Raw genomic sequence first — 26,675 nt, 5'->3', positions numbered from 1 at the left:
GCCGGTTAGATGTTTCAAAATGCAACATCTCATGTTTCTTCCGGGTGTACAAATGTGATTATCACCAAAGTAGATTAATATATATTCCTGACAAAAAGTTTCTACTACAAATTCCTTTATTCTCCTCTTGTTGTAGTAGTTGTTGCTGTTGTTGTTTAAAGAGGACATTAGGAATTGTCCTCACCAGTTAAAACTGGCTTCCACTGTCCAATCAATTAATAGCTCAGTTGATTAATTTACTGATTAAAGCTTATGACCTGAGCTGTTCATGCAAACAAAAGGCTTATTATTTGTTATAATGAACTAAGGTGCAGTCAGAATGATAGGAGCTGAAATAAAGAGCTGTGGAAACAGATTAAAAAATGCTTTGGTACTGAGCAGAAAGGGTAGGAGATAGAAGCTTGGTAGGCATCACGTTCTTCCTCTTCCTCTTCCTCTTCCTCTTCCTCTTCCTCTTCCTCTTCCTCTTCCTCTTCTTCTTCTTCTTCTTCTTCTCTGGGGGCAGCTCTATTGAGTCATCTGAGAATGCTGTGTTGTTGTTTCTGTTATTTTTAGTGGTCTGTACACTTGGTTAGGGTTTCACTCCAGTCCTGTGACTCAGTATTTTGCTTATTTTTGTGGGGTATTTGATAGCATCTTCTGTAGTGGGAACTGCCAAATAACTTGAAATTTTGTTGTATTAAAAATTAATGCAAGCAAATCAGTTCAGCAGAAACACTTAAGGTTCTTCTGGGAAGAGTATGTTGTTCCTAAAATATGACAATGTATAGTACATTAAGTGAGAATAGAAATCCAGAATTAAGAACAGGCCATAATTGTTGCCTTAAACAAGCAGCTCACCATTTTATTTGTTCAGCAATGCCTTCATTTTCAAAAAAAAATTAGAATGGATAGGAATGGGCAGCTAAAAAAATAATTTTATTTAAACAGTACCAATAAGTGAATACAATAAATAATAGTAATAAACTATTTAAAACACACTATATGCTAAAACAAAACTTAATGGTAGAGCTAGGAAAAAAGACAAGAAAGAGAAAGAAAAGGAAAAGAAATAAGAAGGAACAAGATTAGAGAAAAATTTTAAAAAGCAGCATCAGTTTTTTCTGTTTAAGAAAAGTGAGCAGAAGGATTTGTTTGCATTTACAGTATGTGCTATTTTTTCTAATAACTGCATTTTTGTGCAAGGCCATTTTGTAAAGCCCATTTTCACAAGTATACACATTTTTTATTTGCAGTTTCCCCAAATACCATTTTTTGTTTAGAGAATTGCATAGCAGAATTCAAAAAAAGTGTAAATATCAAAGATAATTGTATTCCTGACTTAAAAATAGGAGATCTGAGAAATTCTCATTGAAATGTGAACAATGAGAATATAGTGATTGCTCCCGACTGAAATGTGCACTTTTACAATTCCCTTTTCCCTAGCTCCAACTATAAATGCTAAATATTAGATTGGGGGGGATTTACTTCTGTCACACTTCCCAAATGAATATGGGAACTAGAAAATCCCTGCAAACTGAAATGTGAACTACTTTTTTTCAGAAGTTTACAGCAGAGTTTGTAATGCAAATATGCACAGCAGTAAGCACACTGGGGAAATTGCACATAAACATGAGTTAGCGAAAACAACGTACAAAAGTGAACACAGTAAAGGAAATGTGTAATAACCCTACACATATGGGAAAATGTGCACAAAATGCATATTTTTATAAAACCAGAAACACAAGGAATTGGATGTAAGTTTGGAAAACTGAGGAGAACCAATGGGACCAGAACGGACGGATTCACGCATTTTTAGCAGTGGCACCATTCCTCTGATTAACGAAGCAGCATGAAAATAAATGGTGAATGCAATTTTACTGGCCTGCCCTTTGGGAAGAGGGGAGTGACATCAGTTCCTTGGCTCCATGGGACCCTGATGCAAATGGAAAACAAGGCTCAGCAGACCTGATTTAGAGGAAGCGTTATGAAAATGATTCTAAAAATATTGTGTTTATTAATAAGATTGACTTATGTATTTATGTATTTACTAATGAGCAACTAATAGTCTCCTATAAGACTAATAAGATTTGCCAGACTTCAGGTCCCAGATGTAAACCATCTGGTGGGTCTTAGGAGACGGGCCTGCATGGTATAGCATTTCCCCGTAAAGTTCATTCAGCCCGAACGCTCTTGGGTTTTCACAGATCTTTAAAGACCTGGATGGCTCTTCTAGAAGACCTGGAGTCGAGAGGGTTATGTTTTTCCCTCAGTTACTACAGGGGATTCACGTTTTATGACTGTTCTTGGGACTTGTTTTGTCTTTTCTCAGACTTCCCCTGGGCATTAGTGCTTATGTTCATTTTGATTTTTATTATTTTATCGTTTGTCATCCTAATATGAAAGTCACCTAGGATTTTCTCCATGACTGAAGGGGCATGTAAGCCAATTAAATAAATACATTCATTTCTTTATCCCTGTGTATTTTGAATCCTCAATCTTGCCATCTTTACAACCTTTTCCATGTACCAATTCAGAAAAGTGGTTCTGACCTCAGACTTTAGGGAAGTCACCACGATGGTCAATGAGAGTGAAGTTTCATAATGAGCACATCATATTGGCTCAAAAATGAAATTAAAAAAAAAATCTAAGGAAGAAGAAGAAGAAGAAGAAGAAGAAGAAGAAGAAGAAGAAGAAGAAGAAGAAGAAGAAGAAGAAGAAGAAGAAGAAGAAGAAGAAGAAGAAGAAGAAGACATAATCATCTTAGGAGGTAAAAATTAATGGTTGCTATGTTTTGTGTAAAATTTCTGTTACCCCTGTTACCCCTGCTAAAAATGCTAAAAATCATAATTTAACCCTGGATTTGTTCTTTTTCATAAATCACTTCCTGGGGAGTATAAATGTAGTACAATGAGGAGGAGGTTGTAATCCTTAGAAACAAGGCTCTTTATGAGTGCTTTTTTTAGAGGTCATCACTAGATCCCACCCTGTTGGGTAATTTTTGTCCAGTCTCCAATCTTCCCTTTTTGGGGAAGCTTGTTGAGAAGGTGGTTGTGCTGCAGCTCCAGAAGTTCTTGGATGAAACCGATTATCTGGGCCCTTTTCAGTTGGGGTTCAGGCCTGGATGTGGGATGGAAACTGCATTGATTGCACTTTTTGATGATCTCTGGTGGGAGAGAGATGGGGGTAGTGCATTCATCCTCACTCTACTTGAACTCTCGGCGGACTTCGACACCATCGACCATGGATCCTTCTGGAGTGGCTTCAGGGTTTGGGAGTAGGGGGCACTGTGTTGTCCTGGTTCACTTCCTTCCTCTGTGGCTGTTACCAGTCAGTGTTAATAGGGAGTGAGAGGTCCGGCCCTCAGCCCCTGATTTGTGGGTTTCTGCAGCGTTTGGTACTTTCTCTGCTTCTGTTTAACATCTACATGAAGCTGCTGGGTAAGATCCATCACCATGGGTGAGATATCATCAGTATGCTGATGGTTCTCAGCTGTATATCTCAGCCCATGGTGAGCTAAGTGATGCCATGACCTCCCTCTCATAGTGCCTGGATGCTTTTAAGGTCTGGATGGAGAGCATCAGGTTGAAACTGAACCTTGGCAAGATGGAATGGCTCTGCGTTTGGGGTTCTTTGGTCCATGGAGAATTGCCATCTTTGGTCCTGGATGGAGTTGCACTGTCCCAGATGGACCCAGTGCCTAATCTGGGGGTTCTCTTGGACTTGCAACTCCTATGCCCTTTCCTGGATCAACAGGCCCTGCTCACAGTCACCCATGCCTTAGTCACCTCCTGTCTTGACTACTGTAATGCAGTCTATATGGGATTGCCCTTGAAAAGTATCTGGAAACTTCAGTTGGTTCAGAATGCAGCAGTCCGCGTGGTTTTGTGCAAGTCTGGATTTGCACATGTGTCACCCCTCTTGCGGGAGCTGTGCTGGCTGCCGATTTGGTTCTGGGTCTAATTCAAGGTGCTGGTTGTCACCTTTAAAGCCCTTCATAGCTTGGGGCCAGGTTATCTGAAGGACCACCTTTTCCCAGTTTCATCTGCCTGACCCACCAGATCAGGGAGGCAGGGTATGTTACGGGTCCCCCCATTAAGGAGGTCCATCTAGTGGGACTGAGAAGAAGGGCCTTCTCCATAGTGGCTCTCTCCCTGTGGAACATCATCCCTGCAGATATAAGACTGGCCCCCACCTTGATACTCCTTTGCAAGGCCCTGAAGACATGGTTTTGTCAGCAGGCCTGGGGATCCCAGGTTGTTACAGAGTCCATCAATTGGCTGTGATTCAACACAACAAATGTGTTGTTGTCACCAGAGGGTGGAGGGGGATATAGTGGGTTTTGTATTTGGGGTTTTTATTTCTGTAAGCTGCCTGGAGTTACCGTCAGTGAGTTGGGTGGCCATATAAATTGCATGCATGCATGCATGCATGAATGAATGAATAAATGTCTCCTCCTCCTCTTCCTCCTCCTCCTCCTCCTCCATAGTTGTTGTTCAACCAAAGATTAAAGCAAAATCAAAAGGAGGCATTTAACTATTGTCACAATTAAAGGTGCTTGTTGCTCAACATTTTTGGCCCTGGCCCAAAGGCTATTTTTCTTATGGCTGTATCTTTTTGTTTTTTGTTTTTTGTTTTGCTTCCACTCACTCAGAGGAGGAATGGCATCTTGTTCATTTTTTTTCATATACCCTTTCCCTAGGATATAAGCAATGTAAGTGGCTTGAGCCCTGAATATTCATACATTTGTAATATAACTTATTTCCCTTCTAGGAAGCATATTGCTGGAAAACAAGATCACTATTCATGCCATTTTGATGCAGAAAGCAAGACAAGGGCAATGCTCCCTCTCCCCTTTTTTATTCTGTTTTCTGCTTTGAAATTTATCCATGCCTTTTATACCACATTTTAGACCATGAAAACAAAGATATTAAAAACAAGAGAATTTGTTTGGAGTTTGTGGAAGTGTATTGATTCAACTCTGCAGTTGCTTTCCTTCCTTCCTTCCTTCCTTCCTACCTTCCTTCCTTCCTTCCTTCCTTCCTTCCTTCCTTCCTTCCTTCCTTCCTTCCTTCCTTCCTTCCTTCCTAATATACTGGTGGGGGGGGGATCTCCAAAATTTTGGAACCAAAAAGAGCAGAAGATACTGTATTAATGACCTACATGCTTTGTAAAGAAATCTATAATACTGTATCTTGAAAAGAAATTGCAGGAGGGCATCCTAACACCTGAAATATTTGTCTCTGCTGAGGAGGGGGAGGGGGATGAAGAAAGAGAAGGAGAGGGAGAGGGAAAAGAAGAAAGAAGAGAGAAGGAGAAGGAGAAGGAGAAGGAGAAGGAGAAGGAGAAGGAGAAGGAGAAGGAGAAGGAGAAGGAGAAGGAGAAGGAGAAGGAGAAGGAGAAGGAGAAGGAGAAGGAGAAGGAGAAGGAGAAAACCCACTATATTCATATTGTAGCATGCATTTTGGACTTCAGCTTCTCCAAATGGTCTGAGACTTTAAAATTTAATCAAGGGATTTCTTAATGAAGGCTGAGGACAAGCAACATTAGAAATACACTTGACAAAAGGGTAACAAATTTCTGTTTAATTATTTACAATGGCCCTCTGCTGCTACTTAGAGACAGACTTGTGAGCATCAAAACAGAGCAGACTGGAAGGACAAGGACATTAATTTGTCCTCACACCAAGCAAACAGCTTTCAAGATTACATCTTGTTGATCTTGATGAAATTACAAGTCTAAGATCTGATGCACCATGCCAGTAATTTATGTTCACAGGTCACTCTCAGTTGAATGTTTTCTATGCACCGTGAGCTCACTTGCTATTTGCATGCAATTCAATTTATTGTCTAAATTATATATATATATATATATATATATATATTCTATCAAACCACTGGGTAGACACTTGCAACCTGGAAAGGTCTGTATTTTATAGAAACGACCTTTTCCAAGCATCAAAAAATTGCAGTGTTAAAGCAATTAACCTGTTATCTTCAAAATGGGAATTCGGTTGTGATTCTACCATTTCTGGTTTTAGAGGCTCTGCCAGTCAGTTATGGGCCACATTACTAGTATTGTGAGTGGAAAAGGTCATTCTTTCCAGCAACAGTACTGGAAAACTTTATGCTGAAATTCCAACAATTTTATAGAGCTCCACTAATAAATTTCTTATTAAAAATAATGAAGCCTGAGAAAGTTGGCTTTTTCTTGTTAATTTCAAGTGCGCATAAAATAATTGTTCAGAGAAGGTAAGGCCCTGGTTACTGGATCATTGATTATCCAATATGTCTCAAAACTGGAGAAGAAAATGGCACACTTCCAGAAAGCACGAATAAGCAAGAAGTGCTTGAGGCAGCCATCATACCTGTCATACTTCCCTGATACAAACATCTAGGAAAGAGATAAAAATGTGGTTGAATAATATTCTCTTCTGACAAGGTTATCAGAAGTTTACTTAGAGTCCAAATAAGTATATCTGCCTGCCTTCCTGCCTTCCTTCTTCTATTTATTGATTGGATTTTATACTGTCTAAATAACCTGAATTCTGTAATAAGAGACAAGCGTGGGGTGTGTGTGTGTACGTATATATATATATTTGTATATATATATTTGTGTGTGTGTGTGTGTGTGTGTGTGTGTGTGTATGTATATATATATATATATATATATATATATATATATATATATATTCTCTTTCTTGATAGTTCTAGGCACCCAACTAGCTCTTTCAGTTTTCAGGCCATAGAGGACTGTGGTGATATTTTAGTGAATTTTCTCCTGAAAAAAATAAAAAATAAAAATGAAAGCAACATAAACTGTAGTGTCTTAAGACCCAGTGACACCAAAAACATGACCAAAAAGTGTCATGATTTGAAAAGGCTGCCCTTTAGATTTTCCTTGGAAGACAGTGTTCCTGTTCATTTTCTCCGGTGAGCAAGAACATCTGGGAAAGGGGACAGAATCTGAAAGACTGTGGGTGCAGCATCACAACTGAAGCCCTGCTCTTTCTGAATGTGTGTATGTTTGCACGGCACCCACTGCCTTGCAGATTTTGACACAAACACTGGTAGACTATGGCGCTGCTGGTGAGTCAAAACACATAGCTAACATGTCAGTGAAAACAGGATAAAAAAGGGAAGAAAGCTTGTGAGGGAATGCAAGGCAGGTCTTGCATTTGGGGTTAGGGTCTAACACCAGCCCATAGAAACACTTATAAAAGAAAAAAAAGGGTCATCCAGAACTTAATTTAGAAAGATGTATAGAAAGAAGGCAAGGACTAGAATTCATTGTGGGGTAGAGGGTGTGATAAGGACAACCTGACTAGTTTCTCTTCTGCTACAGGATGCAATGGGCTGTAGAAACAACCTTGAGGAGTAGGAGGAAGAGCCACAACCAAGACAACAGTCAGACAAAGTAAATTTGAGTCCGAAGCAGAAATGTGATTTGAGAAAGTGTCTCAGGCTTGACCCACCCTAGTTTTCACAAAGATAAAGGGGGGGGGGGAGAGGCCCATTCAGACTTGCAAGATTCTGTTACTGTAATCTTATAGTAAAAGTAGTGTTAGCATTCATAACTTTGGTTTCCTAGTCTGTTCTACCTTGAAGGGCTGACACAGTACTATTTTGTGATCAGTTATGCTTATGAGAGAAGCCACTTTGTTGCTATGCAATTCCCCCTACTCCATGGCAGCCATTATGTGAAAAGCCTACCACACCCTCTCAACATTCAACACATTCACACCTGTCCCAAGGTTGCCTACCCCTCTTCTATCATCTCCCATTCAACAGCTCTGGGGCCAAAGCTAAAGATATATCTTTGTATGTAACTGTGAGGGACCATATTCATATCAGAGTCCCCAGAGAGGTTCTCAGGGCTTGGGTTCCATTTATAGAACTTCTTTGTACCAGTAAAAATATTTTATATGAAATGCTTAAACAGCTAATGTAACTGAACACAAGGGAGCAAGAGGGGCAATAATATTGGAAAATGGTCCAACCTTTCAACCTTCCTTATATCATTTTTGTTTTTCCAGCAGGAAAGAACAACCTTGATGCTTCTGTCCTAGATATCGGATTTTATAGACTGTTCAATTATTTAGGTACATAATTTAACTAGAATGGTATAAAAAGCATTAATATTTCAGGGAGTATGTTAAATTCTGTGTTATTAGCACAACTTTTTCCCAGGTTTTCCTGTGACTTATTTCAAGGGATATTGTGATGGCATAGAGGCATTGCAACGTTCTTCCTTCCCATAGTGAACACATTTCAACTGATTATCTCTCTCTCTTTCTCTCTCTCTGTTTTTGCCCAGAATATTTTATGTCCAGCATTTACAACTTTGTCATTTCCACTGCTTTTCTAATAAAAAATTCATCATATTAGTCTGATTTTTGCCTCCAAAATATTTTACTGAAGCACATTAGCTGGTTACTTTGGTGGTTTGCTAGAGAAAAGGGGAACTTACGTGATAGTGAAAAATAAAGACACCCCAAAACTCAGCTTGTCTCCTGGTGATTCATTTGCCCAGTTATTAGTGCAAAAGTGGCTTGCCACTGTCTTCTTTCAGAAAAATTTTTCTTACTTCCCAGTGTAACCACAGCCCTGGGATTGTCTGGGCTCCTATCCAAGTACTAACTGGGCCCAATCCTTCTTAACTTATTGAAATCAGTGAAGATCAGCTAAGTGCTTCCTCCTAGCTGGGACACACAGTACAATAAATGCATTGGGGTAAGCGAGAATTGTGTCCTGCTAGAGTTGCATATCTCAAGTAGTTACAATAACTTTATTAAAATGCTATTTCTATTATTATATTGCTGTATTGAGGATGTTTTCCTTTGTAAACTGCTGAGAGTTTCATGATTGTGGTAGTATAAATAAATAAATATTCACCAAAATCACCCAATGTGCAAATAGTTTTTTACTAGAAGTTACCAACCCTTCAAAGAAGGCAGTTTTGGCTTCTCTCCATCAAAGCCCTCATGCCCTTAGTCCTCTCATATAGATCCTGCATATTTAGATCCTGCATTTCTTCCAGGAGCACAAGGTACATTTCAGGAGTATATATCTCACCTTTTCCCCAAAGCAATTCTCAGAGAGAGGTCAGTCTGAGAGAAATTAGCCCAAATTCACCTAGTGAGTTTCCATAGCTAATAGTAGATTTCAACCCAGGATCTCTCTACTCCTGGTTCTGAACCATTACTCTGCATTGTATAATGACAGTGACAACACAGCTGATACAAACCAAGGCTTCAGGTGTGAGTCTGCAATCCTTTTGAGCATTTCTCATTTTGGATATAACCTTCAACATGAATGCTTTCAGAGCTGGCTGATCACAATATCTGGACTGCACCCCTCTTTATTTCTTCATAAGGTGAGAAAAGAGAGAAAGAAACAGAAGATAACATAGAGATAGGGGGAAAAATAGAGGAAGGAGGGAGAGAGCGAGAGTGAGAAAGAAATTGGATATAAATAACAGTGAAGGACAGAGAAGAAGAAATAGCGTTCTTCCCCTACTAATATGCATGGATGAACTATCTCAACATATCTCAGTTGAATGTATATGTGGCAGTGAAGAGACTCTTCCTTTTATTTACCAAACAAAATATGAATAAATGAACAAATGAATTGAGAAGTGCAAACTTCCAACCCCTGGAAAGGATTCTATTTCCCCAAAGTTAATTGGTAAGTGGTAGATTTTACTCTCTTCCAACTGCTGTGGTGGTGGTGGTGGTGGTGGTGATGATGATGATGATGATGATGATGATGATGATAGAAATAGTTTGGTGAAAATTAATCCATTTCTTTACATTCAGGAGGGGGGGAAAGGGTTGACACCACAGTGGGAACTCAATAAGGAAACAGGGGAATCAATGGATGCCATTGGTCTCTTGCACCACTACAAGCCACCAGCATGCAAATAATTGGTTCTTAGAGAACTCCAGGAAGGTCTTTCTCCAAAGATAGCTCCTGGGTCTGCTCCTGTGGACAAGCACACTGATGATGCTCAAAAAAGGTTGAGTTCAGGAGGCATTATTGTAAAGGGAGTTTTACAGTACTGGCTTTCCTGCTATGATTTATTATTCAGGCAGGCCAGTTTCCATCTCCTATGCTGTTATAATTAGTTGGACAATGCTTCAGTATGCTGATCGACTCATTAATTAGCAATAGGGAAGTAAGACAAGTGATTGCACCTGACCCCTACTGCTCTCAATGGCATGAATTCTGCCACCACACTTATGTAACAGCTAACCACTGGACATTTTGTTATCAGAGCCTAATTAGAGGGGCTTAAGTACCTGCCTTTTAAAATATACACTTTCTGTTTGTAATGTTGCATCTGTACAATCATGTAGAGATAGCTGTTAAATAAAGAAGGAGCCCATCTTCTCATGGGAATGAAAGAAGGAACCTAGAATGCAAACCTAACATCTGGAGAGGGTGGAAGTTGATCTTCTTATCCCTAAGGAGCTGTTTTTGGTGTGGGACCCATTCTGCACCATCAAACTATCAGTCTATGCACTTGCCAGGTGAAGACCCCCAAAGAAGGTATTTCCAGAGAGACTCTTTTGGCAGTTTGGGATCCAAAGTGTCTCCAGATCTCCTGACCTTTGAGTCTTGAACTGGGCCAGACTGGAGGTGGCATAATGAAAAAGAAATACAGTCCAGTTCTCCATATTTTCAACCCTGGCTGGTGTGGGCCAGAAGAACGTGGGATGAAGGGGTGCATCTCTTTTTTCCTTTCTCTTTGAACCTTCAGTGATTCTCCTCATAGTGAAGATCTCCTGCACTACAATCTCCATATCCTTTTATGTGTCCAAGTAATAGAGTAGAAGAAGTTTACAGATTATTATTATTATTATTATTATTTACAGTAATTTCTTGCTCAGTGTGCATAACACTAGAGGTCTTTCATGTTTATGTCTATCAGTCAGTTTATATCAGTAGTAAATGTAAACTATAAAAGTCTATAATTACTAGGGCTATGCAAGCTCTGAAAATGATTCAGAAGAAGTGATTTGGGCCTTGCTATCATTAAAGCAGCCCCTCTTTTTTCAAACTTCCATGAGCCTGAAAAAATATGGTCAAGCCTTTAAGAGTTGTATTAACTGTAATGAATAGATTCCATGTATATTTATACATTTTTGAATGATTCCTCCCACAAATACTTTTCTAAACATATTTTTTCTCAAAGTATACATATTTAGATGTGCCTCATATTAAAATACAGTTTCAAGTTGTTCAGAGAAATCAGATCAAATCATATTGGAATTTGCAGAGAACAAATTTTTCCAATTCTTCTGAATAAAACTAACACTGCCTATATATTAAAGTGACTTCAGACCACAGATGAAACATTTCCAAACGTCTTCTTTGCCCACACTAGAAGAGAAGAGGGAACCGGAAAACCAGAGAGATCTGGAGGAACTAATCTCATTTGATAGCCATCTCATGATGTCTGAATGTAGCTCTTCTGTTTGGCACAGCCAAATTATGCATGGTTATGCAAGGGTATTTCCTCGCCATCAGCCTTAGTTTTAGCACTTGTATAAGAGCAAGATTCTGGAGGTCAGTGAAAAATTGCTATACAATTTCCATTGAAGCCTCTCACTGTGGAAAAGGACACAGATACAAACATTTCTCTGTACATCTGAGTTTTAGGAAGCTGAACACCCTTCCTTCCTTCCTTCCTTCCTTCCTTCCTTCCTTCCTTCCTTCCTTCCTTCCTTCCTTCCTTCCTTCCTTCCTTCCTTCCCTCCCTCCCTCCCTCCCTTCTTTTCTTCCTTTCTTCCTTTCTCTTTCTGAAGGATTTACTGATGTTGCAATTTAGTAAATGTGAAATGAAACCGTTTTCCATGTCTGCTTCTCTTTAGCCCTCTGCCAGTGTCCATTTGAATGACTTTAATGGAACAGCAATAAAGGCTTTCAGATATTTTGCTGAAGTGGGATATTAAAGAAAAATGGAGGACAGTAAATAAGAGGATAAGGATGTCAGCAGAACAGGAGAAGAAAATGGGAGACTTGAGGAACTAAAGATGTTCTCTCATCCCTGACACCCTGCATTTCTTTCACCTTAGAAATTCACTAATGATCTAACTAGAATGGCATTTCTTTTGCAACAATCTTTTTTTCAAAAAAAATTCAAAACTCATTTAGCAACAGCAGTGGGGAAGGAATAAATTATACATGAAGATTAAGCATCAGAGCATCAATTACAATAGATTCTTACATTATTCCTGCAAGAAATGAAGAACTGCCTTCTCATTCTTGACACAGCTGCAGAATAAACCAGCATCTCTATTGTCGAAACACAGACTTACAAAGGATAACTTGAGATCCTTCTTATAGTTGAGTAGGATGTTCAAAGCTTATCTGAATCATTTTCCAATATGTTCTGTGGATGCTTTCTTCTTCAGCCTTCTATTTTTAAGGGATAAGAGGCAAAAAGGCTTATCTTTTGACAGGCTCACTTTTTCAAAGCAAGTGTGCAGAAAAGTCTGAATGGTGAAGGTAGATTTTATCTAGCATGGATTTTTCCACTTTGGAGCATTTATCTCATTTTATTATTGTCTTTATCACTCCTGTTTGCCTTTCAGGAATGCTACTGTGTTTTTGTGGATTAAGAGCTGAATGTGGACAGGAAAAGCTGAGTTTCAGATATAGAAAGCACATTGAATGATCTCTAGGCAGTCTCTGGTTCACAGATTGACCTATTACAGGATTGTTTTGATGAAGAAAATCAGCCGTATCCACTCACACATGGAGAGTCTTTTGTATCAACCCAGCCTCTTTTTCCCTTAATTTTCCCACATTGAGTAGAAGACTCAGAACATGAATTGCATCAATGTAAGGAACAGATTACAGACCTTCCCATAATTCAGAATCATACATACTCAAATTTCTGATCAGCTGGATATATTTAGAATTTGTCTTCAAACTTTCCTGCTCAACAGAAGATTGGAAATGGATAGGCTGGGATGAACATCCTCTCAAGGATACACATTCAAGAACATTTTTTTGAACTGAATGAGTTAAAATGCACGTTATGAAAGAAACTTACGTTAACTTCTAAATGAGGTTATTTATTTTATTGGACTTATTACTGTTTAGTGGAGGTTGGCCCCGAAATAGTTTCCACTAAAGTGTGTGGTGCTTATCTCTTGTGGGACTTTAAAATACCTACATTATCGTATTAAGATGAATGTGAGCTCCATGCCAAATTCAACTGTCATTTGAATCTCTCATAAAAATAAATGCAAGGACACTATCATGATCCACTGTAGAAAAATACTGGGGAAAGGCATCAACTTAGAAAAAAACCCACATTTTTGAGCTTCTGGGCAGTTTAAAAATTAATGAAGAAAGACATGGAGAGTCCACCCCAGTTCCCATGTTATGTTATACAAAGGAACCATGCAACCGCCTACACAATATCATTCTATGAATGTTTTGATGGAGTTTTACTTTAAAATCTATTAAAAATAAATGAATACTAGACATTCCCCCACCTCACCAATCATCCCTCAAAGCAATGGTTGCATAATCAGTAAACAATGGCTTAATTCACTGAACTATATTTCAAGGGTTAATTAACACAGTTGTGCCTAATCCAGTTTAGGCATTTACAGTCAATCCTATTTTCCTGAATTTTCTCAAGCAGCTGCAGTTTGGCTTCATACTTTGGAATTATGGATTTATACATACACCCACATTGATTGCTGATGCACGCTGGATAATTGAGAAAGTCAAAGAACACCAAAAAGAAGTCAGTATGTTCTTCATTGATTATAGAAAAGCTTTGTTTGTGTTGATCATATCAAGCTGTTGAATGTGCTCAGAAAAAGGACATCTTATTGTCCTCATGAGAAACTCATATATAGGTCAAGAAGCCCCAGTACAGACAGAACATGGTAAAACAGATTGGCTCCAGGTTGTCAAAGGAGTGCAACAAGGCTGATTACTCTCCCCTTATTTATTCAACCTATATGCAGAATATATATTAAGGGAAGCTGGATTGGAAGAAGATGAGCATGGTTTTAAAACTGGAGGAAGAAACATCAATAACCCATGCTATGCTGATGACATTACCTTGATAGACGAAAATGCAAAGGATCTGCTAGCCCTAGTATTAAAAGTCAAAGAGCACAGTGAAAAAAAAATGGGACTAAAATTAAATATAAAGAAGGCCAAACTAATGACAACAGGTGGAACAACCAGCCTTAGAATTGACAATGAAGATATCAAAGTGGTAGAGAACATCTGCCTTGTAGGATCAACCATCAACAGTAAAGGAACAACCAATCAAGAAATACCCCACAGACTGCACTCAGCTGAGCATCCATGAAGTTCTTGGAAATATATTCAGATGCTGTGATGGGTCTAATACCTACAAAGATCAGAATCTTGCAAGCCCTGTGACACTCTATGGAAGCAAAAGTTGGACTTTAAAGAAGCAGGATAGGAAGAGTACTGACATCTTTGGTGTTGGAGAAGATACCTGAGAATACTGTGGACAGCCAAGAATCAAATAAATGGGTCATCAAAGAAATCAGCCCAGAGTTTTCACTCAAGGAACAAATGACCAGTCTCAAACTAACCTACTTGGGGCACATTATGTGAAGACCCAGGTCTCTGGAAAAGTCTCTAATGCTGGGAAAGGTGGAAGGAAAGAGAAGAAGAGGATGACCAGCAGCAAGGTGGATGGATTCAGTTACAGTTGTGCTGAGTGCACCATTGGAAAACTTGAAAGAACAGGTTAGGGATAGATCATCATTGGGAAATGATGGCTATCTATGTGGCTGCTAAGAGTCCAAAATGACTTGATGGAACATAATCAATCAATCCATCAATCACATGCATACACACATACCTCCACATTTATTGCCATGTTTTCAATGAACATAAATGATTGCATAAATAAGACAGACAATTCTTTGGAGAGGTCAGGATGTGTGCAAGTCAGTGGGTTAACTCCATTATCAAACTTATGCAGCATACCTTATTCCACATAAACACTGAACTCTCTTCAGACAGTCCTAATTCCCATTCCATATTGAAACATTGACAAAGAAAACGCATTTCAGATAAATTTCATATGATACATCTCCTTTAATGATTCCAATCCATGGAGTACAAGTTTTAATTTGTTAAGCTGATTGAGAAAATGAGCTTGGGTTTTAATTCCTCTTTCTCTCTCTTCTGTATATGGAAACAGATGGCAATAGAAACTCAGATACAGTGAAAAATACAGTTGGCCAGAGGATTTGGAATTGCTTAAAATTATACACCTTTTGAATGTTGTAGAATTACCTTAAATCCCCTTTTTTAGCTGCCTGGCAGGAGTCATTTAATACTTGATGCTGTTCTTACACTATGTATGTATATATTCCACTCTTCATTACGTTAAGATGAAGTCGTACCAATTTCCTAATTCAGAGAATTAATAAGTACAATAGGTCATAAAAATGATGTGAGATGAGCTCTAGTTTCTCATTTTTCCCACTCACCTGGGATGTATTAAACACTTTTCCATCTGAACGGAAGGTCCATTTCCTGTAAATAATGAGCTATATTAAGGTCGCCCTAAGAAGAGAGGATTGTGACATTTGAAGCTCTTGTGATTAAAAATACCACCGTGATGAAAAATCAAATCCTGTGGGGTCCATTGTCATCTTTCTATTTATTTTCTTTCAAACGCTTGAAGCCTTAGGCCTTTACAGTTCAACTAAACTGCTGATTTATCAGGCAAATTTCTGTTGTTTCAGACAACCTTTATTGTCTGAACATTCAAGTTTAATCAATGTATTGTGATGTTCTCCCAAATAAGGTATCTTAATGTTGCAGAGCATAGAGTTACAAATCATGTTTTCTCAGTGTCATGAAACACCTTATTGAACCAAAGCACAGTTACCTTATCTTTGTATTTATTTTTAAATAAAACTACCCCTCCTCGAAATCCCATGCCATTTTGATTTTCAGGCTCAGAAGTTAAAAGGGGGACTTTCACAAGAATCCCATACAAATGCCTATTAAAGATTCAGTTGAAAAAGGAATCTTCTAAGGACACTGAAAGGGAGTTTTAAGGGAATTTATTTTCTTTATTTCTTTGATTTGGGGAGTTTATCCACCAAAGCATTTCCATGCACTTATAATGTTGTGCTTATGTACAATTTTGCAAAAATGGTGCCATTGGTTCTCCTATTAACTTTTGGAGCTGGGAAACAAAAATGTTCAAAGTGACATCTCAGCACCATTGTAATTTATGAGATCTTCTCTAAGCAGCCATTGTAATGAATTTGGTAACCATGGAGAGCTGGGACCTCTACTTTGCAGTTCACAGCTCTATGTCCTTCCATTAAAAGGAAGAACAGAAGGTTAGGAGATGTCCTTCAAATGAAGAGTGAATCATAGTATCATGAATTGTAAGAGACCACTGAGTCCCACTCTAGGTGAATGTCTCCTCCAAACCCACTGTTCTTCCTGCTAAGTGAAAGAATCCAGATTAAATTCTCCCTCTTCTTATGATTTGGTTTTTAATCCCATGGTTACATTTGTTCTTCTCCGAGCCTATCCCAGTTTGCTTGAACATTTCTTAAAGTGCAGCATCCAGAGCTGCAGCCAATATCTAAGGTGGGGTTTGAAATAACATTGGAACTATTATTCTCAATTATTAGGAAATTATACTTCTGTTGATGAAGCCTTACATTATATTTCCTTTTCCGCAGTCATTTCACACTGCTGACTTCTATTGGGTTTGTTATCAACTACGGTTCCAAGATCATTTTCACAAGTACAATTACAAAGCTATGTTATTTGTTTCCTGTTTGTAAACGAGGAACTTTTAATTTGCCCTATTAAATTTCATTCAGCTACTTTAAGCCCATTTCTATAAGCTTTCAAAATAGTTTTGAGTATTATTTCTGTCTTGAAGAATATAAACTACTCCACCTAATTTTGAGACATCTGCAGATTTGATAGCCACCTACTCCATCCCTCGATCAAAGTCATTATTAAAATTATTGGAGAGCAGAGAGTCCAGGACCAGACCTTCTCATAGTTCATCAGGTGCTTCTTTCCAGTTTGATGAGGAACTATTTATGATTACCATTCTACAATTTTCAAGCCAAGAACTTTAGGGAAAGTGGCTACTTAAAGCTGGAGTTCTTGACTCTGAAATAAAATAAGAGTCACTTTAATTTTAGTGAGGAGATTCTTTAAAGCAGCAATGCCTTTTTCAGGTTCAGATGGAAGTGGGAAAAAAGAGGGCTACAAAAATGATTCAAAGAGAGATGCTGTGATGGAGCTCATGTGAGCTCTGAAGCACTTCTGAACCATTTCTGTAGCATGCACAGACTTAATGCTTCATCTTGCTGCTTCATTCCAGCTTGAGAACAAACCACTGAAAAGCACTTTCTGAGTTTGATAAACAGGCATACAGATTTTCGTCTTCCGTATTATGATGAGATGCACTGTGTTATATTTACATCCGTCAGTTTTAAAATCGCAGTGTCTACACCTAAATAAGCATGTTCACCTTATATGCAAATCTTCACCTGTTTTGCCTTCAGTTTTGGTCATGAAGTTTCACTATTGTGACCTGCAAATGGTCCCATAGTATTGTTGATGTAAAAGCATTTAGTTTAATTACTGCATTCCCATCTTACATGAGGTGTGCATGCGAATCCCTAATTTGCGCTTCAGTGCAAATACGATGAAATGAAATCAAACTGAATTAGCCTTGATGCCCTCAAATCGAACATGAAAATTTGGATGGGGTTTCAGCAAGGTACAAATGGCCTTTCTTATAAATCAATTTTGAAAATCAAATCAGAGAAATTTTCCAGATCTATTTCAATCATCAGATTAGATTGAATGGACAAGACAGACGGACTTAATCGTTCTAATGAGATAACATGTAACTATTCAAATCAGATAACACATAATACATAACTGACTTAGTGTTCTCAGCACTAACATGTCCACATTCTTCTGAAATGCCTTTTCTTAGATTTCATTTGGAATATTTTAAAACAAAATTTTAATATGGTGCTCCTACAGTCCAAAGTGTTCCTTCCTAATAGTCAGTTGTTTTGAGAGGTGCGACAATAACAACTTAAGAAGTATTAGAAGAAGAATTGATCCTAAAAATAGTCACTGCTATGAGTATTACTGTCACTCCCAAACCAGGTTTGTGTCTCTCATATTTGTAATTCTCCTTTATCCAGAAAAAGAGAGAACGTGTTTGATATGCACTCTGTGTAGCAACTTTATCTAAAATAATTTCTTTGTACCATTCTGGAGGTCACCCTTTAAGCTAGGACTAAGGCCTGGAATGATGCTTGGAAACTGTAATTATGTCCTCTGTGTCTCTCACTCTCTCTCTTCTCTAATGAAAACAACACAACACAACACACACACACACAGTTTGTAGAATCTAGTAAACTGCTTATAAAACAAATAGCAAAAACAGCTATACCTCAAAGCATGAAAGTCTACTGTACATCTGTCAGGGACATTTTCATCCTGCATCATCAAAGCCCAGATTAAGATAAATTAACAATGCTTATCTTCACCCCAAGGAGATGACCACCAAGGCAGGCTTGCATCTTAAGGCCAACGCTGACTGCAGGGCTGTGCAACAACGTGAGATTAAGAGGCAAAATGGAGGTCTTTATAGGACATAGTGGGAATGTTTTAAAGCAATTGCATCTTGTTCTTGCTCACAGGCTGCCCTCTGCAGCTGCCACATCATCTCAGGAAAAGCCACACACAGTTTGTTTCAGAGAAATGCTTCATGCATGCTGGAATCCCATGTTGTCCTTCCACCTCAGGGTGTTATAGAGCTCTACCACATGCCTAAAAATCCTCTGTTTTGCTTCTTAACCACACTGTAGTAAGCTGGATTCACAGAGCTGACATTTGGATCTAGCTTGGTTCACATGAACAGTAGTTGGTGAAGTCAAGAATGTTCCCATAGTTCTGAGTGCGGGTAGGATACAAGCAAGCGTTTTCCCAACTAAAGGAAATAAATAAATATCCTCATACAAAATGGATATTCCTGGAACAAGGCTGCACTAGAACTTTTTCTCTTCCATGGCTAGGTTCTATCTGCGTGACAAAGCTGTCCTCTACCCACCAACCTATCCACCCAGCTCACCAGGAAGGCAGCCTGTCTTTGCTTGTCATATATCAAAAGTAGAATTTTCTGATTTGTGTCAACGCAAGTGATGCTATCTAAATGCTCCAGCTGCACTTCATTTTGTTGTAGAAAAAAGCCTCCAACTCTAATCAGCTGCCAGGTATTGAGGCAGGAACACACCCTGCCCCCTGGATACTGGTCACTGCTGTCCAAGGCCACTAAGCCCTTTGATGGTGTGGCCTGAACATCATGTGACTGCGGTGGCCAAAGCTGAAGAAAGGCCTGAAATCTGGAAAGAGGTCATCTAAGCCAGGGTAAACAGTGTCCAGCCAGTTTATGCCCAGGAGTCAAGCCTATGGCTGCCTTAGAGAAAGCCTTAGCTTTCTTAGCCTTAGAACAGGTTGGGTTCTCTACCTTGTAACCCCCCTCCTACATGATGTAATTGTACATTCCAGAAATAGTAGGATTCTCTCACTTATTCTTTATACAGAATACCTGAACGCCACTGATAACATCAGGCGTAGTGCACATTCAACTGTTTCTTGTAAAGGCATTAGTTTGAGCTGCTTCCTATAGAAACTTTTTAGGGATACTTCTGATTTTCCAGCATTGAACTTCAGTGCTCTCCCATCATTAAAATTACATCAACTCATTCTATGTTGCAGGGTTTTTGTTTTTTGGTTTGTTTTGTTTCCCTTTAAAAACCATAATTAATCAATTTGTTCACTTGAGGCATAAGTATTCAGAGGAGCACTTAGACTCTCCAATCTCCAACTTCTCTAGCACATCAAATATACTGAAATAATCAAGGCAGGGATCAGACATTGCTACATTAGGGACTCATCAATCTGTCAGTTACTTCTGAATTTTGTATTTGTGTATAAATCTGATACCTTAAGAAACTCTGGCCCCTGGTGTTTGCAGATGCACGCTTTTGAAATAACTGGATGTCCACTCTGCAGATACTTTGTTAGAAAATACAGAAAGTTAGATAATTATGCTGAGAAATATTTCTCTTTCCTATATAATCAGTATAGCACATCTTTTTTTCCCAAAGCATTTCTATTAATATCCGTGTTAACATTATATATTTCAAAGTGCACGCAGCCTCTAATTTCAGTTTACAGATATTGCATATAAAAGAGCTTTAGAACATTGTGTGTGTATGTATGTATGTATATGTGTGTGTATGTGTGTGTGTGTGTATGGATATATAGATCACACACACACACACACACACACACGAAGGAGGCAGAGCAAATCAGGAGAGCAGGAATGATTAACATTTTTGCTTCTTCTAAATATGAAGGCAGCACTGTCCTCCAAAAAAAAAAGAAAGAAATCTTTGGTTATAAGGTTCAGGGTCAACCGATGACTTCAGTATTTGATGACTGGCATTTGGGAAATCAATTTCTGAACAAAATCACAGCTTGCAATTTGGAAATGACTGTAATCTCCCCTGGTTCTCTTTCAGCCTTTCTCTTATATGGATACGTGCAGCTGTGGGATATATCCTCCCCCATTTGGCCATTCGCCAGAGCCCGAGATGCCTGCCATTGTCACCAATAGCTGTTGGTCAGTTTGACTAAATAAAGCATCCGGTATGGACAAAAGCAGCAAATTGTAGAGCTGTAGACACTAGTGAAAGGGCCCCTCCAGAAGGCTCAACAGAATTGCCTGTTCACATCTCTTTCTAAAAATCCAAGTACATGGGGAAGCACACTGATAGGCCAATTTTCTTAGGCCTGATGGTATGAACAATTATTCCTTAAATCATTGACGTTGGACACCTACAGGTTCAACCAGGTTTCCGAGGTTGAATTAATTTCATGAGGGTGGATACCGCTGGAGACAAGAAGGTTGGAGTAAATCAACTTTGGGTAAGCAACAGGTTTGTTTTGCTTGGTGGTTTAATAATATCTCCACCCCTGGACGTTGTTGGTCTGCTGGTGCAATGCAGGTGGGAATGTCCTTTCCCATAACTTGTCTTCTGATAGTGAAGCAAGATCTATTTGCATCAGTGGTTCTAGATGACAAAGGCATTTCCAGTTCTTAACTCAAATGGAATTTATAGCCAGATCAAAGGTACAGTTTTAACTGAAGATCTGATTCACTTAAAAAGGGTGCAAACATACATGTAAAATCACCAGATTAATTTGAAAGCCTTCGTCCGGGCTACAGTGAATTGATTCCATTCAGCTATCCAGTTCAAAGGTATGATTCAAACCATTTGCCTTCGAATTCTTCAAATCAAAGCTTTGTCCAAAACACATAGATGTTTTGTATCACACTTTCTGCCCATCGGCCACCTGGGGCTACTTTTTTTTTTTTTTTAAGAGCTAAACACTTAAAATCTCATTAAAACAATTATTTAAACCAGCTCAACCGCTGTCTTTAAAATTAGGTTAAAAATGAAGTGTGTGCTTATGACCTCACTTAAATCACTATTGAAATTTCTCCCCCTACGTTTCAGACTTGAGTTATGGAGTTCTTCACTATATTCAGAATGTTAGAAATGTCATTTAATGTCATTTAATAGATGTGATGTAAACATTGCTCTGATTAGAGAGGCCATTTTCACCATAGGTTTTTTCATAGGCTTGCAAATACTAATAAATTTAGACTAATGGATATAATTGACACCACTGTTCTGTTACATGTATAAGGACAGATATAAACAAATATAGACATATTACTGATACTTCCTGCCAAGCTTTACATGTACCAGAAGAATAGTACATGATTAGCGTGCTAATTATGCACTGCCATCTCCATAAGCAAAATGAGAACTTAAATGCTTCAAGTTCACTCTATATTTCAATCTCCCCTCCCATGACTTAAAATACAATTCAAAATAACTAGCTCAGTCACAATTTATGTGAATTATGTGAATCAAACATTTCAGTCACAATTTATATTCCTGAAACATTTTTAGAGAACAACAATTAAAGTATATGTGGCAAAGGAAATTCCAGATCATCAACTTTCAACAGTGTTGCTGCATTTGACAATGAATTCAGGCGGTGTCACTTGAAACCAAGCCTAGATGAGTCTACTGAGAAACAAGGAGAGCAGAACATTCTTCTGATGTTTAGAGAAGAACCACCACCACCAATAACAACAACGATAATAATCATTGGTAAATCCTGAGTGGGCTCGGCTAAGTTGCAGTATTTACCTGACATTGACTAATATTTGAAAATTCAAGAAGGATTGGACCTGATTAGTGCTTGGATAGACCACTACCAGGAATTCCAAGGGCTGTAGATTAGACCATGAACCCCAGAAGAAAGCAATAGCAAACTTATTCCATATTGTAGCCAAGAAAACAACATGGATGTCCCGGGAAACCATGGAGTTCAACTCAGGGAATATGATTCTTTTTTAACTTCCCAATCTGAGTCTGACCTTCTAATCCTAGGCAAATAAAACATTTGAAAGATGTCAGTTCATGTTGGAAAAAGTGTTATTTGCTGCCATCCATTGACACATCCCCACCTAATGTGTGGGCATGTGTTGAGAAGAGGCCAACTTTCAGGGGAAGTTTTCTCTAAGTTAAAACCACATTTTATTCCATAGATAAATAATGCAAACTACTATGATAAGTTTCTCTCTTTTGTTCATTTTTTAAAAATCTTATTTCATTGTCGAAAATAGAAAAACAACCCAGACTTTAAAAAAAAAAAGCCCAAGAAAAGAACTAATGAGCCTTATGGGTTGTCCACAAAATTACTTCATTTGAAATTTCTGTACAACCACACTGTGTTAAAAAGAGTGAAGAAAAGGAATGTTTGTTTCAGCATAAGTTTGTCATTTAAAACTAAACAGCAATTTTAGGCTGTGCTGACCATTCATTAATTCTGAAAGTAAGCTCTAAGAGAATTTGAATGCCACAGTTCGACAGAAAGCAAAAGTTTAAAGCAAATGAATACTTCAAATCATTTTAAGTTTCAAACTGTGATGCAAAGGGGAAGTGGAGAACTTACATGTGAGAATACTTTGAAAGTGTAAACATTTTTAATCCATCAATGCAATCAGCAAAGAAAGAGAATAAGAATACATTTTTTATTGTCTTATTAAAGATACTTAAAAAAATAGACAGTGACGAGTGAACTAGTTCAAAGCTGTCATTAATCTGAAAGTCTCCAGTGAATTTAGAGGCTGCCACTAGACAACTGATTCATTAATACTGTTCAGTGGTATCCCATGTAAAGAAACACTCTAAGTGATCATATAAACATAGGCTCCAATTAGCAGGGATGTCCACAGGGAGGGGATTAAAATAAGATAGCAGCCACAACAATGTGATCGAAACCCCTCCCTCTTACATGTGACACCACACACACACACACACACACACACACACACAAACGGGGCAGGGATTTGATCCCATGGCTGTGGCTGATACTTTGACTACCACCTGCCAGTTAGGCTATCCAACCCATTCTTCTGCCCAATACAGTTCAAAGCATCTCCAGCCTCCATTTGGATTCCTCCAGGGAAGGGCAACTCACTCTCCTTCTAGTAGCTGGTCCATTGTTAAACTGTTTTGTTAGGAAGATTTTTCTAACATGAAATTAGAATTGCCTTCCCGTGACTTAAATTCATTCTTCCAAGTCCTGGATTTTGGGAAGATAGGAAACAAATCATGATGTTCTTCCATATGACATCTTTGAAGAGCCTTCTCAGTCTTCTCCTCTGAAGGCTAATCTGTCCCAGATCAATTAGTCTTACATTCTAGTCTCTGATCAGCCTTGCTGGCCTTCTTTCAACTTTTCTTACTCTTTTTTAAGACGTGATACCTAGAATACAATGCTCAGAGTGGGGCCCGGCCAATGCAGAATGAAGTGAAACTAATACTAATACTCATAATTTAGAAATTATATGTCTTTGATGCAGCCTAAAATTGTGTTTTCCCTCTTTGCTGCCTTCCCACACTGCTGACTCATGCTATCTCAGGATAGGAGTGTTTTTTCACAATTACTATGTCCAATCCAGATTTCCTTCATCATATTACTGTATGTGTGAACTTGATTTCTGTTTCCTGCTTGAAGAACTCTGCATTTGACTCTGTTAAATTTCCTTATGTTATTTTCAGCCCACTAGCTAACCTATCAAGAACATTGTCAATATTAACCTACCTTCAGAAGGATTAGCTATCCCACCCAATTCTGAATAATTTAATTTGAAGATCTGATGAGCTTTCTCCTTACTTCTCATTCAAGTCATTAATAAAGGTATTGACAAGTAGAAGACCAAGGTTAAACCTTTTGGTACTCACTTGGCGCCTTTTTTCCAATTTGATAAATAGCCATTTTTGAGCATTCTAGTATGATTTCTGAGCCAAAAACATTAGGAGAAAGTGACTGGGCATATAAAGCTGAAATTCTTGTTCTTAAAGAAAAATAACGCTGGATGTAGCAGAATGGGTATCTTGCACTTCAGAAAAGATTTAATGAACTCAGGGCAATGATAAGAAAGACTCTGTGACAAAAAGACTCACGATGGGTGGGAGTTGCTAAAAGGGAAACATTGAAAGTACCCTCACAGACAATTCCAACAAATGCTGTCCAGTCTGTACAAGATTTAAAATAGAGCCAGATCAGTAGGTCATCCAAGAGCCAAAGAAGTTATTCAATATCTTATAGTAGACTTGGAAAAGGAAAGTTTATCAGATATGGTGCTAATGCCAAAGGGGGCGAGGGTAACTGGTGCCTTAATAATCAGAAACAGTGTTCAAGGTGCTCTGGACACATTAGAGGATTGAGTAAAAGTGGAAAACAAACCTAGAAATATAAATGTTAAACATAACTGAATTCCTTTCCAACTACAAAAACAGTAACTAGATTAATGTCAATCTATTGAAGGCCTCAATGGTTTTGCAGTAGTTAAGAATTCATTCCTGTTTAGGAACCCATTTCACCCAGATCACTCATTCTGGACTCGCAAACACCCAACTTTTGCAGATCTCTATTTCTGTAAGAGGCTTGTGAATCTTCCAAAAAAGTAACATTTCAATCTCATGTTCAAAACAAATTTCAAATCAACCTCAGACTCTACCTTTGTCCAGCAGTCTGGCGCTGCCAGAGGAAGAACATATCCAGTTTTATTTCTCACAGTCCCAACTATCTTGACAGCAAAACTATTTCATAAATCTCTTCCAAGTGGGCAAACTATTGAACATCCAAAATTGCTCGGGGGATCTGTTTCACCATTGCCTTTAAATTAATATTGATTGTTAGTGATAACCCATGCCAATGATAGAAGAGGCAATGTGGTTCATCCGATATATTTTTGTAGACTCAGAACCAGAACTGGCATCAGTTCTAATGTTTAAGAGTAATAAACCTGGCTAAGAGTTGCCAGTGCAGCTGAAGGAACTGGATGCTGTTAAGCAATGTTTGCTTTTGTGTCTCTGGCCAATGGAGGGAAAAAAAGGAGCGCAGAACCATTTTCCCTCTAACAAAACAGATATACAATTTACAATTTGTAAACCACCCAGAGTCGCTGGGAGTCGGGTGGCATAAAAATTTAATAAATTAAATTAAATATACATTATGAAATTATTGAAAATACGTGATTTAGGGAAAGTACAGTTCCTTGTTTAGAATAGAGTATTCATTCCCTTAAGGACAACTGCATTGCCCAGGAGCACTACAGCTATAATCAAGCTACTTTAGCATAGTCAGAACTAGAAGACTAGCTGTTTATTAATGTCACAATTAACTGTTAATATCAAACAGCCTAATTATGTCAGTTTAACAACAGTTTACACATTTTGAGGCAGTCTGTTTCCAGAGGTTTCTCTTCAAAGTAATAAAATGCTATTGGTATTATAGCAAGCCTTCAGTTACATGTTCAAACCCTGGAATCCACCTGCTTTCTTCTTTCTGACAGACCAAACTCAACTTAATTTGCATATTCCAAGCCACACGGCCTCTAGAGTCTCACTTGCAGGAATTATCTGCTCCTCAAGTTAGAAATCCTTATGCATTTCAAGGATACACCATTGCTAGGCAGAAGCAGGTTCTAGAAGACACCAAAACAGACAGGAACCTTCTGAGCAAGTAGATGATGCAGAAGACTAATTCTGGTCTGGGGAATCAGGTTTTCTGTGTCCGTGGTATTCCTATTCATCTGCCAAAGTATAATGCAGCAGTTCATGCTACACCTAAGCTTTCTCTGGAACATTTGAATCTTCTGGATGAGCATTCTTTGCTTCTTTTGGGAATAGTCCCTAAAGAGATTCTTCTTAAAGTTACTTTTAGCATCAGTAGAACAGCCTGACACCTCAGTTTTATGTCCTGCCTACATTGCCATAGTCTCATCTCCAGGCCAAGATTCATTCATCCCTGCTCTTTTCTTTCCCACCAGCTAGCTCCAAAATGCAAATGATAGTGAAGGGTCAGTGATCTGCTTTTTCTCCTGCCACCTCCAAATCTGGGTCTGTTGAATCTGGTGGTCTAGAATGAGTTCATCTAACAGGACTGTGTGAATCCCTGAAGGGTGCTTCTTTGACAGTTTTTCAAGTGAAAAGTATATTTGAAGCTAAGGCC

This window comes from Python bivittatus, unplaced genomic scaffold (assembly GCF_059951505.1).
Source record: "Python bivittatus isolate LINGU-HERP-01145 unplaced genomic scaffold, Pbiv_v1 ctg000210_np1212, whole genome shotgun sequence".
NCBI classification, from domain to species: Eukaryota; Metazoa; Chordata; class Lepidosauria; order Squamata; family Pythonidae; genus Python; species Python bivittatus.
Note: the sequence above shows the minus strand (reverse complement) of the source record.